This window comes from Vulpes vulpes, chromosome 4 (genome assembly GCF_048418805.1).
Source record: "Vulpes vulpes isolate BD-2025 chromosome 4, VulVul3, whole genome shotgun sequence".
Taxonomy (NCBI): Eukaryota; Metazoa; Chordata; class Mammalia; order Carnivora; family Canidae; genus Vulpes; species Vulpes vulpes.
In genome coordinates this window covers 24,248,059-24,265,899 of record NC_132783.1, presented here as the reverse complement: position 1 = coordinate 24,265,899, position 17,841 = coordinate 24,248,059, and the positions used below count along the sequence as shown (strand labels likewise).

General features: G+C 39.6%; 1 long non-coding RNA gene across 1 annotated transcript; it reads left to right on the top strand.

The window, feature by feature from the left end:
• Positions 1–4,490: 4,490 nt before the first annotated feature.
• On the top strand, positions 4,491–11,820 carry LOC140598440 (uncharacterized). Its single transcript, XR_012000871.1, has 4 exons — positions 4,491–5,346; positions 6,159–6,348; positions 7,580–7,691; positions 11,744–11,820. It is a non-coding gene; the product is annotated as an uncharacterized lncRNA (long non-coding RNA).
• Positions 11,821–17,841: the final 6,021 nt, after the last annotated feature.

Here is a 17,841-nt window from a genome sequence, read left to right as displayed (position 1 = left end):
GCAATGATTCCCAGCTGCTCCTTCTTCTGAAGGCTGGCTAGCAGGTCAAGGGAGGTTTCACACTGTTGGAGACCCAGGAAAGCATAGAAACTTCAAGACATTTTGGCAGTATTAGGAGATAGCATGGTATGATACAGTGTTTGGGGATATTTTTAAACACAATTTTAAATGGATCCCGCATCTATATTATATTTTGTATGTGGGTAAGCATATAATGCATAATTATTTATTTCTACTTATAATATATAAATCTGCTCTGGTTGAAACCATAGCACGGGGCTTTAATTCCTGCTCCATTCTCTTTTTGATCAATGGCTCTTGAGGCACCACAGGATTCCAGTGCTCTTTAAAATGAGTTGAAAATAACCAGCGTCATTGAGAGAAAAGGACTTGACTTGATGTCAAACAACCTCTCCAGAGTACAAACTCCAGTGCCCCCGTTGATCATCTACATGACCTTTGACCAATTACTCTAGCTCGGTATCACTTTATTCATGCCTAAAATGTGGATAAAAATAATGCCTAAATCTTAGAAGTGTTGTCAAGATTCAATAACATAAAGGATGTAAAAACGTTTCTAAAACACAATTAATAGAACTAGGAGAAGTTCCCCTGAGCCTAGTGCGAGTATTATTGGAGCCTAGCAAATCACAGCTCACTGGCAACACCCCATTTTTTGTAAATTGGAGTTTAGATTCAAAACCTGGAGACACATATCATCAATCCCTCCATACTTTTGACATGTCTTCGTTTTACGACATATACCTCATTGTGTTGAGGGAAGCTTTTGGATAATCCGTGTCATCAGGAGTTAAGATGAGTCTAGTACCATGTCTGAGAATATGCTGGTGCAAGACAAGTGTTTGTTTTTCATGTCGTCTGTGACAGAAAATCAAACTGTTGAATCCAAGCCAGTGAGAGTGATAGTGATTTCCAGAAGAGCACAACTGCAGAATGCTACCAAGTCCCCATGTGGTCCATCCACCTACATGTCTACAGTTTAGTAAGGCACTGAAGACTGGAATCTCCATAATGACCCTTGACACTTCTTTTTCTGTTTTTCCAATGAATGAGAAATGAACCCCTTCCAAGACCCAGCTATTTCCATTTAAAGTTTTTTCCTTGGTCCCATATATTCATATTGAGGAATCTTCCACAAATTATCTCCCCTTTTCACTGCCTACCATATCCTATGACCTACTTTTTGAATTGTATTGTACTGTGTTGTGTTGTATACTTTTATATGGATAATAAAAATCATTCCATTGCTCAGTACGTTAGACAACCATTTCTTTGGTTACGATTCACATAACACTTCAGTGGAGACTCATCTGAGCAGTTCTGGTCTCAGACTGGATTTGAAACCAGAGGATTACTAATCTCAGCCTGATTTGCATACAAATCCTTCTGGCTTTTAAAATCATATCTGACAGCTGAACCCACTGATCACTCCAGTAGAAGACAAACGTCTACAGGTTCAGTGTCTCCTGTTGCATTGCAAAGACAGTAACTGATGGCAGGAAATTCTGACCTTCAATCTGATCAAGTCCCAAGGTTGAACCATCAGTCTGAACGATAGGAGCAAGAACTCATCAATGCCATGAGGACCCTCTTAGCCACATTAGAACATGGAGAGTTTTACACAATAAATGACTCAGTTTCCCTCTTCTAGCCCCTACAATGAACATGCTGTATAATGGCAATGGTGAAAATAAGGCTAAGTGAATTAAAACACACTAATCTCCCTTCTTCCTTAGATTCAGACCAGAAGACCATGAAAAGCACTGCTTTCAGAGACTCGGCCTTTTGCCAGCGCATTGGCTCGTCCCAGAACAACCAGTGCACAGCTGTGCTGTCTGAAAAACCAGGAGAGCTCTTTGGAGTTTCCCTTACGGATATCTTTGATAAGGACATCTTGCCCTTACCCATACTGGTAGGTCTCAGTTTGGTCTTTTTTTTTTTTACCTTCCTGAGGAGAAGGACCGCGGAGGGGCCAAGTGTTCTCATGCAAACCAACCCTCAAATGGATAAATCATTAGACATTCCCTCGCTTTGGCTGAGAAGCTTTGCTAGTGTCATTTGATTTACCTACTGCAGAGTCATTTGGCCAATACAGCAGAACAACGTTTTGTCCCTTCCACTTGTTTCCACCGAGACCCATGTAGGCCTGTTCAGATCAGTCAAAATGGACTCTGTGTGCATGAATCATCTTCACATTCTGCTGTTGTCTTCCTGAACTCACAGTAGTCTCAGGTCTCCTTCAACGGAGTCTACTTAATCTAACAACTGAAAACATCTTACCTAAGCATAAAGACTCATCCTGAGGCATATAAGAATCTGCTAATTCTAAAAGAGGATGTTAAATGACAGCCACAGAGTTTGCCCTTGTTATCTCAAATCGGTGTACTGAATTGTCATTGTGGAAATTTCCTGAGTACCCAGGACCTCTGCAACCCTGCACTAGATTTGGGAATGTTATCCAAGGTGTGAAGAAATTGACCACGTTAGTTCCATGCTTGCTACTACCCCAGTCCTTGCATCACATCAATTTAAGGGGGTAGCTAGAACTATCATCCTCCCACTTTAAAAATGAATTTGAAAGCTTTCAGTACAGTTCACATTTGCCCCAGGTCACACAAATGATCAGAAGCATAATAGGTTTCCGATCCCTTGGTCTATCAGACTCCAGCCCTTATTATCTTTCTACACTGCAGGGAGAGGACATGAACATAGAGCAAAGGACAGTGAAAGACTCATGAAGGAAATGTAATCAGTTAATAAGAAGAGAGCATTTGAGCTTTTTTTTTTTTTAAGGAAGAAGGGAAATAGAGATAGTTGCAATGGAGGATACAATCACTTAAAGAAGAATCAACAAATGGGAAATGAGTATGGCAAAAAGATTTCCATACTTGGGGAAGTGCATCTATGTAAGGGAATAAGGAATCAAGACTGATTCCAGAAGGAATCAGGCGAGGATTCCACAAGGCCTTGAAACACGGGAGTTCGATTTAAAAGGGTAAATTCAATGAGAAAAAAATCTGATTAAAATAAGTGATTACAATGTTTCAGCGTATGACTGTCAGGTGGATGTTGGGTAGAAACTATAGGGAGACATTGATTAAAGAATCTAAATTGACTTTAGTCCTTCCAGCTCTAACACCGTATACCATCACATCGCCTAGCTCTTTCAAAAAGGTAGCAAGCTTTTACTCTGGGCTTGGGATATGAAATGCCATATACTCTTCTTTTTTTCTCTCAGGATATGCTGTCCTTTATCAATGAGAAAGGACCACTCACGGAAGGCATATTCAGAAAACCAGGTAGTATAAAGGCATGCAGAATCCTAAGGAAGAAACTAAATTCTGGAGACAGAGTGAGGCATTACAGCAAATCTGTTCTTGTGGTAGCATTTGTTTTAAAGGTGGGGAAAGTTCTAACTTTATCCGCACATGAGTAAGTCAAGCTGTGATTGGTGTCTTTCATTATGATTGCCCAAGGAGCGACATGGGCAGAACTGATTGAGAACTTCTCAATTCGGAAAACACTTCATGAATTCAAAATTTAAGGAATCTACTGTAGGAGTTAAAAGCCCAATACATTAGAAATACTTTCTGTTTTCACCACACACCACGCCCCTGAAGACTCCATGCAAAATACTAATACTAATATGATTACTAGTAATAATAAGAAATTTCAAAATATACACTGATACATACATAATGTTTACCAAAGCAAACATCCTGCTTTTGATGGCTTCTTCACCACACTCCTAATGAAGGCAGTTTCCAAAAGAAAAATCATATTAAACATTTGAAGATAGGTATGGAAGTTCACAATAGTAAGCAAATGTTTATTTTATGAGGAATCTAAAAAAGGCTCAGTGAGGCAACCAATCATTCTTAACCATCATTGTCGCATTGTCTCCTGTTTCTTAGTGCCTTTTACATTATAAGTCATGGAGGAAGGATTTCGCCATTTGTGTCTCCTTTCACCACATCCTAGGCATCCTTTAGTTAATGTTTGAGATGTCTATCCCACCATCCAAGGTTATAACGACATGGTAACCAGCTCTAGATACATGCCTGTTTTGATAAATCTAACTTTTGGAGTAGGTGCAAGAGACAAAAGTACTTTTGTATTCTGAAAATTCAGTAGAAGGACTCAAGAACTAGATTAATTTGGAAATTATACAGCTACATCACAGATATCCCATTCTATTGCTAAAATGGTAATGGAGAAAGAAGTGAGAACTAGAACAAAGAATTTAATCCATCTAGCTTGGCACTTGCTAACAGCTCTGAACAAAACTATGTGAAGGCAGTAATGATGACACTCTTAGAATCAAGGTCATATGTGGTCCTTCCTTGCCACATTTGGTCTTTCCTTGTCCCCCATTACTGTTTAACTACACAAAAGATACCAATAGTCTCTGACCACTACTACACTGGGCTAGAGTAAAACACACAGCAAATATATATATAGGCATCAAGTCACAAGGAAAAGAATGATCATCCATTAGGTACTTGAATACCATGGTAAGTGTTGCCCTCTTGAAGGTGCACACATGGAATTGATGTTTCTAGCAAGACTTAGTAGGGTCTTTTCTATTCCCGTGTTATAGGCACAGGCTAGGAAGATGGTGACCACGTGTGCATAGAGTTCTTAGACATTTCTGAAGCTTTCCCTACTTAAAGTTGACTAATCTTTGTGGAGGAACAGACTCTGCAACCTTGGTCTGAATAGTATCATGTCAAACTATCTGGAGAATTGACCTACACTAGAAATGAATACATCCTACACTAGAAATGAATACATCATGAGTTTGCCATTAGATTCTCTACTTTTGTATAGTTCAGGAAAGGAAGAATGATGCAATTATGAGAGTAGCTTTTGTAGTAGTTTGCAGAAAAGCACACAAAAGAGCAAGTGCCCTATGATAGAAGGGAGCTTTGTCTTCCTTTCCACTGAAGGCTATGCTCTGCTTTGATGCTTTCATTTTTGTCAGAGAAAAGCCACACACCTGCTTTTGCACGTGCAAGTCAATGGAGAGTCAGAGCTTAGCCCCATGTGGGTCACAGTTTGGGTATCTATGAAGGAAGTAGGAATCAACTGAAGTTTTCAGCTAAGTGTTTTCTCTGTGATATTTCCAATATATATTTTGTATTAAATATACATATGTGTGTGTGTGTGTTTCTGTGTATATTTGTGTGTGTGTGTTTTTTTTTATCCACATAAGGATTTTCTTGAAAATATCGAAGGAAGTTTACTTTCATCGGACCTCTACGAAAAATGGCTTTGTGTTCTTGACGAAGTCACTGAGAAGGAAAAAATAAATGCAGCCCGGAGGTAATGATGCAATAATTACTCTACTCTGGTCATGGCTCAGAAATACAGCCAATATACTATTAGGAAAATATTGGCTTCCTTCTTGCCACTTTGACCACTAAAATAACATTCAATGCCAAATGGTTTCTTTTTTTAATAATATATTTAATTGTTATTTATTTGTGTTCAATTTGCCAACATACAGAATAACACCCAGTGCTCATCCCATCAAGTGCCCCCCTCAGTGCCCGTCACCCATTCACCCCTACCCCCCACCCTCCTCCCCTTCCATCACCCCTAGTTCGTTTCCCAGAGTTAAGAGTCTTTATGTTCTATCTCCCTTTCTGATATTTCCCACACATTTCTTCTACCTTCCCTTATATTCCCTTTCACTATTATTTATATTCCCCAAATCAATGGGAACATACAATGCCAAATGGTTTCAATTCTTCTCACCCATGGAGGCCAGTTTCAGAATACAGGCATGCCTTATGGCTATTATTGTACTTCTCCTGACCTAATTAAGTAGACTCCTAAGCCGTTGTACAACTTCTCTTATATATGAAACTGGTAGACAAAAGTCAGTGGCCTAAGAGAGATGCCAGAGCATCAACAGCCCGGGTATAACCTTCAGTTTGTCAAACATTTAACCAGAGAGGGTTAGCTCAGAAATTGAATTCGATAAAACATATTTGTATACGTTAATGCCTGGAACTCTGCTACAGCAGGTTGTATACTGGATCTAGAGAGATGTTCTCTGCTCTCCGTCTCTATACTTCAAGCTGCTAAGTGCAATGACTTGCCTTATTCAAAAGTGCATCTTTCTGATTTAGGCTTCTAACACAGCTGCCAAAAGCGAATGTTGTTCTCTTGCGATACCTTTTCGGCGTGCTCTACAACATTGAGCAACAATCCTCATCCAATCAGATGACAGCTTATGATTTATCAATGTGTATAGCTCCAAGTCTGCTTTGTCCACCCATTTCCTGCAGCTTTGAATTGGAAGACAACTTGATTAAGAAGGTAGAGAGATCTCTCATATGTGTCCCCTGTGGTTTAGAATCCATGCTTTGAGTCTGAAATGTGTAGTAGTAAATTGGAAGGAACAGTTCTGAAAAGTGCACATCTTCATTGCCTTCCTTGGAATGGCAGACTTCTTTATCCTACTCTGGTGGAATATGGGAAGGGGTGTTGTTAAATTGCGAAATGCAGAGCAGTTGAGTTGCTTCTTTCCCATCCAAGAGATTCAATACTAGACTGACTAAACAAAAGAGAGAGAGAGTGGCATAATATGATAGAAAAGACCTGGGCTTCGGAGTTTGACAAGCCAAGGTTCAACTCTCAGTCTGATCCTTGAGGAGGGAGATTGGAAATTTGGTCAAAGCCATGGCTTCCTCATGACCTCATGGTAACAACCCCCAGCTCCTGTGGTTCTTACTGGCACATCCTAGGTAACTCGGGCACTATGAGTGCCCATGGCTCCAAACACATTGGCCTTGCTCTGCAAGTTGTGGCTCTTTTAGAAAAATACTTGGCTACAGTTTTGCCTCTGCTACATCCGACAGAAACTAGTGAGATATTACAAAACATCCTAATGAAGCCACACATACCTAATAAGATGACAGCTTTTCCCCAAGCTCATGCTGAGAGCCAGCATTCGGCAAAGCAAGACATGAGTAGGGACTGTGGTTAGACAGACAGACATGTTTTCTCTCCAGACTTGTGATTTTTACTCAAAAACCAAGCAAAAGAAAACATCAAAAAAGAAAAATCCACAGGAATATCCACTTTCCAAAAAACATTCTTCCCTATTTTAGAAATGGATTTCATAGGATTTCATGTATGTTTTACACATTTTAATGAGATATTATCCTAAGTTACAACCCAATATTTTCTAGAAGCAAAATTTTACACAATAAGTAAAGTTTAAGAAGGCAGGTTACTTTGAAAGCTGTCCTAGTTTTAACAATGAAACCATTGGTATCACAATGTTAGGTATTAAACTAGGCCACAAAGTAGGAGTTTAGTCCACTGACTACTAGTATTTTAAAATCTGTACCCAAAGTACAATGGAAAGTATCACTCTAAGTTATCTTATTAGAGAACTTGGGTTTCTATATATATTTTATCAACTCTAAATTTTTCATAGAAGTCTTTCACAGTTTTGGTTAGATCCAAGGTTTATAAACAAAATGTGACCTATAACTCTTCCATATGAAAACGAGCACCCCACTGTGTTCTTTTTGCATTACAGGCTTCTCTCATACAGTTTATGATTGAAAATTGCTTGAAGATATTTGGCGAAGACATCACTTCTCTCTTGGGAGAGAATTCAAAGAATTGTCATTACAATGAGAAGGCTGCAGGTACTGTGGATAATTTAATAGGCTTTAGGGAGACACAGGCAGCAAGGTTGCCAGGGGTCATGGCAGATACTTAGCCCTGTTCTGGAGCCCAGAGCATGCCCAGGGCAATGATTCCCAGCTGCTCCTTCTTCTGAAGGCTGGCTAGCAGGTCAAGGGAGGTTTCACACTGTTGGAGACCCACGAAAGCTTAGAAACTTCAAGACGTTTTGGCAGTATTAGGAGATAGCATGGTATGATACAGTGTTTGGGGATTTTTTAAAACACAATTTTAAATGGATCCCACATCTATATTGTATTATATATGTAGATCAGCATATAATGCATAATTATTTATTTCTACTTTGGTTGAAACCAGAGCATGGGACTTTTATTCCTCCTCCATCCTCTTTTTGATCAGTGGCTCTTGAGGCACCATAGGATTCCAGTGCTCTTTAAAATGAGTTGAAAAGAACCAGCATCATTGAGAGAAAAGGACTTGACTTGATGTCAAACAACCTCTCCAGAGTACAAATTCCAGTGCCCCCATTTATCAGCTATAGGACCTTTGGCCAATTACTCTAGCTCCGTATCACTTTATTCATGCCTAAAATGTGGATAAAAATAATGCCTAAATCTTAGAAGTGTTGTCAAGATTCAATAACATAAAGGATGTAAAAACATTTCTAAAATGCAAATAATAAAACTAGGAGAAGTTCCCCTGAGACTAGTGTGAGTATTATTGGAGCCTAGCTAATCACAGCTCACTGGCAACACCCCATTTTGTAAATAAAGTTTAGATTCAGAACCTGGAGACACATATCATCAATCCCTCCATACTTTTGATGTCTTCGTTTTACAACATATACCTCATTGTGTTCAGGAAATCTTTAGGGTAATCCATGTCATCAGCAATTAAGATGAGTCTAGTGCCAAGTCAGAGAATATGCTGGTGCAAGACAAGTGTTTGTTTTTCATGTCGTCAGTGACAGAAAAACAAACTGTTGAATCCAAGCCACTGAGAGTGATAGTGATTTCCAGAAGAGCACAACTGCAGAATGCTACCAAGTCCCCATGTGGTCCATCCACCTACATGTCTACAGTTTAGTAAGGCACTGAAGACTGGAATCTCCATGATGACACTTGACACCTCCTCTTTATTTTCCCAATGAATGAGAAATGAACCCCTTCCAAGACCCAGCTATTTGCATTCAAAAGATTTTCCTTGGTCCCATATATTCATATTGAGGATATCTTCCCACAAATTATCTCCTCTATCTTCAATGCCGACCATATCCTATGACATACTTTTTGAATTGTATTGTACTGTGTTGTGTTGTTTCCTTTTTATGGATAATAAAAATCATTCCATAGCTCAGTAGGTTAGACAACCATTTCTTTGTTTATGATTCACATAACCCTTCAGTGGAAGCTCATTTGATCAGTTCTGGTTTCAGCTGAGGTCACCTGTGCACTTACAGTTAGCCTGCAGCTCCTGTCGAGCTAACCTAGGTTTCTGTGTATTGGCACTGGCTTTCAATTGGTCCCCATGTCTTCCATAAGATAGCTTCTCCTCCTTTCATATGGTGGAGGAAGAGTACCCAGAGGCAAGAGGGACTTTTCAAGAGTTAATGTGGGAGAGGACTGTGCAAAGGACCACGCCAAAGGTGGTGGTTTTCAAGACAAGGAGGCATTATTTCTGGAGACCACACATCATAAAACTCACAGCAGCACCACTACCACACATATCCTTTCCTTCACTGGCTTTTCATCCTCAGTTCTGTACACCAGCATTTCCTAAGGGGTATTCCAAGTAGGGTAGGAAGTATCTTAGAAATACTAATTTTTTTTTTACCTGTGATATTCCTTCCCTCATCCTGCTTCCTACCGTAAGCTGCCTTCAGAGACAATTAAATCACCTCCTCAGGGCATAGAAGCAAGAGGAGAATATGAGGAAAAGGGATCTCCATGTTGCTTATGAGTTTTACAGTGTTAGCTTTCTAGGAAACAGAAATGATTCATGGCATAGAGTAGAAGATTTCGGTGGCAATCTCACGGGAAAAAAGCCTAAAACCTTTGGTAGGTACATGGGATATCTGCACCATTTCCTGCATGGAAACCAAATGGAAGCAGAAAATCCTCACAGAATAGTGAGCTGACATGTCTAAGAACTATGGGGCCCTCTATGTCCATGCAGAGTTTCTAATACCTCAACATGGAACATGTATCTCCATCAGTCCCAGAATAGTATGGAAGAAATAAAAAGCCACTGGGTGTGAAAGACATGCCTCAGCAATAAGAGTACAGGCCAATTTCCCAGGACCAGAGAGCAGTTTGGACACCTCAGCAACTATTTATATACATCAATGACACAGAGCCATTAGATAAGTGGCACTTCACCATTTTACAACTTGTCCTGCACCAGAAGACTCCGGAACATAGACACACTCATGGGGGCAATTAAGAAAACCTAAATCACTACAAGTCTCAGAACAGAGAATCAAACTAGGCATCAAGTGAGCTATTTAGAACTACAGAACTGTACATTTCTGAATCATGCCAGCGTGTAGACGGGGATTGCTATCAGTGCATATAGAATATATGATCCATGCATTGTTTTCCCTTTCCCAGGAAGGGTTCCCTTGTGAAATAGGTCTAGGAAATTCTTACTTTCCTTTTGGAAGTCAAATGCCCCAGTTTTCTTCCACATATATTTCACATTATTCGACCCTTTTGAAGCGACCCCATTCATTAATGATCCTGGGAACATTTATTGCCTTGTGCCGAATAGTATCTTATATATTTAGTTTAACTTGGTGTAGACAGCATCATTTACGTTAAAGTTGAGCAAACCAAAGCTTTAAAATGCTGAGCTTGCTAAGTCGCAGAACCAAGATGCTTCTGGTGCAATGCTGGCCCCACATGAGTGGAGGTGCTGATGCACGTACTACATCCCAGAAAAGCCAAGTTGCCCAGCGTTTAAGGTTATTTGTTGAAATGTTCCTCATCTTTTTATCCTTCGACAGCTTGGCTCATCTGTTGACTCTTAAAGCAATTGGTTATTTAAGCAATGTTAAGGTATCTTCAAAGGGAAACATTCACTGCTGAGCAGTAGAAATTTGAACTCAGCTTTTCACTGCTGATCTCCTTTTCTTTGGAAAGTTCTTCCTTCAATAGGGAATGTTGAGTAGTTGAAAATCATCTCTGGAAACTGGTGGTCTATAAATGCATTCCTAACCTCTTATTGTTTTGCATTTTCTATGTTTTCTTTCAAGCCTTGTACTTGTGTGTAGGTGTATATATACATGTATGTTTGAGTGTGTGTGTGAGGAAGTGTGTTTCCACACTTCATTGTGGCTTAGGCTCTTTTCAGTAAATGTTAAACCTATTTAACCAAAAACATCATCTATGGGTGGGTTGGTGGGGTATGACAAGAGAACACAGCCACCACATAGCCAGCATGTGATGACTACTTCCCAAGGACCCTGACTGCAGAAAGTCGTCCTTGAAGATGGCCCAGAGCAGAGGAACCAGAGAAGTAGGGGTCAGGCAGATTGTGTCCTGAGAGGCAATTCCTTTGGATGGTAGAAACTTGAGCACTCAGAAAGCCAAGGAGAGAATCTGAGGCTGAGGGGAGCCTGGCTGTGAAAGCACAGGATTACCAAACTCAGCTTGATTTGCATACCAAAAACTTATAGCTTTTAAAATCAGAAAAAAATAAAAAATAAAAAAATAAAATCAGGTCTGATACCTGAACCCACTGATCACACCAGTAGAAAGCAAACATCTACAGTTTCAGTGCCTCCAGATCAGTGTAATGGCAGTAACTGATGGCCAAGAAAATAATCACCCTGAGTCTGATCAAGTCCCAGGTTTACCCATCAGTCTAATGTTATTGGCAAGAACTCACCAATGCCATGAGGATGCTGTTAGCCAATATCAGAACGTGGAGAGCTCTGCACAAGAAATGACTCACTTTCCCTCTTCTAGCCTATACAATGAACATGCTGTATAATGGCAATGGTGAAAATATGTCTAAGTGAATTAAAAAAACACTAATCTCCCTTCTTCCTTAGATTCAGACCAGAACACCAAGGAAAGCAGTGCTTTCACGAACTCGGCATTTTGCCACTGTGCTGGCACTTGCCAGAACAACCAGTACAGAGCTGCACTGTCTGAAAAACCAGGACAGCTCTTTGGAGTTTCCCTCACGGATATCTTTCATAAGGACAACTTCCCCTTCCCAATACTGGTAGGTCTCAGTATGGTCTTTTATTGCCTTCCTGAGGAGAGGGACCTCGGAGAGGCCAAGTGTCCTCATGCAAACCTACCCACAAATGGAGAAATCATTAGACAGCACCTGGCTTTGGCTGAGAACCTTTGCTAGTGTCATTTGATTTACCTCCTACAGAGTCATGAGACCAATACACAGAACGACGTTTTGTCCATTCCACTTCTTTCCACAGAGACCCATGTAGGCCTGTTCAGATCAGTCAAAATGGACTCTGTGTGCATGAATCATCTTCACATTCTGCTGTTGTCTTCCTGAACTCACAGTAGTCTCAGGTCTCCTTCAATGGAGTCTACTTAATCTAACAACTGAAAACATCTTACCTAAGCATAAAGACTCACCCTGAGGCATATATGAATCTGCTAATTCTAAAAGAGCATGTTAAATGACAGCCACAGAGTTTGGCCTGTGTTATCTGAAATCGGTATACTGAATTGTCGGTATGGAAACTGCGGAGTATCCAGGACCTCTGCAACCCTGCACTAGATTTGGGAATGTTATCCTAGGTGTGAAGAAATTAACCACGTTAGTTCCATGCTTGCTACTACCCCAGTCCTTGCATCACAGCAATTTTAGGGGGTAGCTATAACTGTCATCCTCCACACATTATAAATGGATTAGAAAGTTTTCAGTACAGTTCGCATGTGCCCCAGGTCACACAATAGATCAGAAGCAGAGTAGGTTTCTGAACCCTTGGTCCATCTGACTCCAGCCCTTATTATCTTTCTACACTGCAGGGAGAGGGCATGAAGATAGAGCAAAGGACGGTTGAAAGACTCATGAAGGGAATGTAATCAGAGAATAAGAGAGCATTTGAGCTTTTCTTTTAAAGAGGAAGGGAAATAGAGATAGTAGGATTGGAGGATACAATCACTTAAAGAGGAATCAACTAATGGGAAATGAGTATACAAAAGATTTCCATATATGGGGAAGTGCATCTATGGAAGGGAATAATGAAAAAAGACTGATAAAGTAGGAGACCCGGCGAGGATTCCACAAGACCTTGAAACACGGAAGCTTGATTTAAAAGTAAATTCAATGAAAAAATCTGATTTAAATAAGTGATTACAAAGTTTCAGTGTATGACTGTAACGTGGATTTTGGGTAGAAACTATAGAGACACATTGACTAAAGAATCTAAATTGACTTTACTTCTGCAGCTCTAAAACTGTATACCATCCGATAGCCTAGCTCTTTCAAAAAGGAAGCAAACTTTTGCTCTGGGCTTGAGATATGAAATGCCATATACTCTTCTTTTTTTCCTACATTATATGCTTTCCTTTATCAATCAAAAAGGACCACTCATGGAAGGCATCTTCAGAAAATCAGCCAGTATAAAATCATGCAGAATCCTAAAAGAGAAACTAAATTCTAGGCACAGAGTGAACTTGGACAGTGAATCTGTTCTTCTGGTACCATCTGTTTTAAAGGTGGGGAAAGTTCTAGCTTTATCCACATATGAGTTACTCAAGCTGTGATGGTGTCTTTCATTATGATTGCCCAAGAACCAACATAGGCATAACTGATTAAGAACTGGTCAGATGGAAAACACTTCATGAAATAAAAATTTAAGGAAGATACTGTAGAAGGAAAAAGCCCCTTACATTAGAGATACTTTCTGTTTTCACCACACACCTCCCACCTGAAGACTCCATGCAAAATACTAGTACTAATGTGACTACTATAATAATAAGAAATTTCAAAATATACATTGACACTTTCATAACGTTTACCAAAGAAAACATCCTGTTCCTGATGATTACCTCACCACACTCCTAATGAAGGCAGTTTCCAAAAGAAAAATCACATGAAAAATTTGAGAATAGATCTAGAAGTTCACAATAGTAAGCAAATGTTTACTTTATGAGGGATACAAAAAGGCTCAGTGAGGCGACCAAATCATTCTTAACCATCATTGTCTCCTGTTTCTTAGTGCCTTTTACTTTATAAGTCATGGAGGAAGGATTTCGCCATTTGTGTCTCCTTTCACCAGATCTTAGGTATCCTTTTGTTAATATTTGTGATGTCTAGCCCAAAATCCAAGGTTATAATGACACGGTAACCAGCTCTAGCTACATGCCTCTTTTGATAAATCTAACTTTTGGAGTAGGTGCAAGAGACAAAAGTACTTTGGTATTCTGAAAATTCAGTAGAATGACTCAAGAACTAGATTAATTTGGAAATTATACAGCTACATCACAGATATCCCATTCTATTGCTAAAATGGTAATGGAAAAAGAAGTGAGAACTAGAACAAAGAATTTAATCCATCTAGCTTGGCACTTGCTAACAGCTCTGAACAAAACTATGTGAAGGCAGTAATGATGGCACTCTTAGAACCAAGGTCATATGTGGTCCTTCCTTGTCACAAGTGGTCTTTCCTTGTCCCCCATTACTGTCCAACTATATGATAAATAGCAAAAGTCCCTGACCACTACTACACCGGGCTACAGTAAAACACACCAGTAAATATATATATATATATATATATATATATATATATATATATATAGGCATCAAGACACAGGAGAAAGAATGATGATACATTAGGTACTCGAATAGCATGATAAGTGTTGCCCTCTTGAAGGTGCACACCTGCAATTGATGTTTCTAGCAAGGTTTAGTAGGGTCTTTTCTATTTCCGTGTTATAGGCACAGCCTAGGAGGATGGTGACTACGTGTGCATAGAGTTCTTAGACATTTCTGAAGCTTTCCCTACTTAAAGTTGACTAATCTTTGTGGAGGAACAGACTCTGCAACCTTGGCCTGAATAGTATGATGTCAAACTATCTGGAGAATTGGTCTACACTAGAAATGAATACATCCACAGGAACATCATGAGTTTGCCATTAGACCATCTACTTTTGTATAGTTAAGGAAAGGAAGAATGAAGCAATTATGAGAGTAGCTTTTGTAGTAGTTTGCAAAAAAGCACACAAGAGAGTAAGTGCCATATGATAGAAGGGAGCTTTGTCTTCCTTTCCACTGAAGCGTAGGCTCTGCTTTGATGCTTTCGTTTTTGTTGGAGAAAATCCACAACCTGCTTTTGCACATGCAAGTCAATGGAGAGTATGAGGTGAACTCCGTGTGGGTCACAGTTCGGGTATCTAGGAAGAAATTAGGGACTGAACTGAAGTTTTGAACTAAGTGTTTTCTCTGTGATATTTCCAATATATATTTTGTATCATATATACCTATATATTTGTGTGTGTGTGTGTGTCTGCGTCTGTGTGAGTGTGTCTGTTTGCATGTATTGATTTATTTTTCTATCCACATAAGGATTTTCTTGAAAATATCGAAGGAAGTTTACTTTCATCGGAACTCTACGAAAAATGGCTTGGTGTTCTTGACGAAATGACCGAGGAGGAGAAAATAAATGCAGCCCAGAGGTAAGGATACAATAAGTACTCTACTCTGGTCATGGCTCAGAAATACAGCCAATATACTATTAGGAAAATACTGGCTTCCTTCTTGCCTCTTTGACCACTAAAACAATATTCAATGCCAAATAGTTTCAATTCTTCACACCCATGGAGGCCAGTTTCAGAATACAGGCATGCCTTATGGCTATTATTGCTCTTCTCCAGACCTTATTAACGTGGTGGACTCCTTAGCCATTATACAACTTCTGTATATATGAAACTGGTAAACAAAAGTCAGTGGCCTAAAAGAGATGCCAGAGCATCAACAGTCTGTGGTATAACCTTCAGTTTGTCAATGATTTAAACAGAGTGGGTTATCTCAGAAATTGAATTCGGTAAAACATTTTTGTATACGTTCATGCCTGGAACTCTGCTACAGCAGGCTGTGTACTAGATCTAGAAAGATGTTCTGTGCTCTCCATCTCTATACTTCCAGCTGCTAAGTGCAATGTCTTGCCTTATTCAAAAGTACATCTTTCTGACTTTAGGCTTCTAGCTCAGCTGCCAAATGTGAATGTTGTTGTCTTGCGATACCTTTTCGGAGTGCTACGCAACATTGAGCAAGAATCCTCACCCAACCAGATATCAGCTTATGATTTATCAGTGTGTATAGCCCCAAGCATTCTTTGTCCACCTAATTGTGGCAGCTTGGAATTGGAAGAGAACTTCATAAAAAAGGTAGGGAGAGCTCTCATATGTGTCCCCTGAGGTTTAGAATCCATGCTTTGAACCTGAAATGTGTAGTAGTCAATTGGATGGATCAGTTCTGAAAAGTGCACATCTTCATAGGCTTCCTTGGAATTGCAGAGTTTGTTATCCTTCTCTGGTGGAATCTGGGAAGGGGTGTTGTTAAAGTGGGAAACGCAGGGCAGTTGAGTTGCTTCTTTCCCATCCAGGAGATTCAATACTAGACTGACTAAACAAAAGAGAGAGAAGAATGATGTAATATGGTAGAAAAGACCTGGGCTCCAGAGTTTGACAAGCCAAGGTCAGATCTCAGCCTTATCCTTGAGGCGGGAGCTTGTAACCTTGGGCAAAGCCATGGTTTCTTCATGACACAATGATAACAACCCCCGGCTTCCGTGGTCCTTACTGGCACATCCTAGGGGCCTCGGGCACTATGAGCAACCATGGCTCCAAACACATTGGCTTTGCTCTGCAAGTCTTGGCTCATTTAGAAAAATACTTGGCTACTGTTTTGCCTCCGCTACATCAGACAGAAAATAGAGAGATATTCCAGAACATCCTAAAGAAACCACACATGCCTAATAAGATGACAGCTTTTCCCCAAGCTCATGCCACGAGCCAGCTTTAGGCAAAGCGAGACATGAGAAGGGACTTCAGTTAGAGAGACAGACATGTTTTCTCCCCAGCCCTGTGAGGTTTTACTCAAAAACAAAACAAAAGAATACATAGAAAAAAAATCCACAGGACTATGCACTTTCCAAAAAATATTCTGCCCTATTTAAGAAATGGATTTCATAGGAATTTGTCTCTGCTTTATACATTTTAATCATACATTATACTTAGTTACATCCCAATATTTTCTGGAAGCAAATATTTACAAAATAAGTAAACTTTCAGAAGGTAGATTACTTTGAAAGCTATCCTAGTTTTAAGGTGTAACCTTTGGTATCACAATATTAGCTATTAAATTATGCCACAAATTAGGACTTTAGCCCACTGACTAGTAGTATTTTAAAATCTGTATTCAAAGTACAATGGATAGTATCACTCTATGTTATTTTATTAGAGAAATTGGTTTTCTATATATTTTTATCAACTCTGAATTTTTCATAGAAGTCTTTCACAGTTTTGGTTAGATCCAAGGTTTATAAACAAAATGTGACTTATAACTCTTCCATATGAAAAAGAGCACCCCATTGTGTTCTTTTTGCATTACAGGCTTCTCTTATACAATTTTTGTATGAAAATTGCCTGAAGATATTTGGCGAAGACATCAGTTCTCTCATGGGAGATAATTCAAAGAGTTGTCATTACAATTGGAAGGCTGCAGGTACTGTGGATAATTTAATAGGCTTTAGGGAGACACAGACAGCAAGGTTGCCAGGGGTCATGGCAGATACTTAGCCCTGTTCTGGAGCCCAGAGTATCCCCAGGGTAATGATTCCCAGCCGCTCCTTCTTCTAAAGGCTGGCTAGCAGGTCAAGGGAGGTTTCACACTGTTGGAGACCCACGAAAGCTTAGAAACTTCAAGACGTTTTTGGCAGTATTAGGAGATAGCATGGTATGATACAGTGTTTGGGGATTTTTTAAAACACAATTTTAAATGGATCCCACATCTATATTGTATTATATATGTAGGTAAGCATATAATGCATAATTATTTATTTCTAGTAATAATATATAAATGTGCTCTGGTTGAAACCATAGCATGGGACTTTTATTCCTGCTCCATCCTCTTTATGATCAGTGGCTCTTGAGGCACCACAGGATTCCA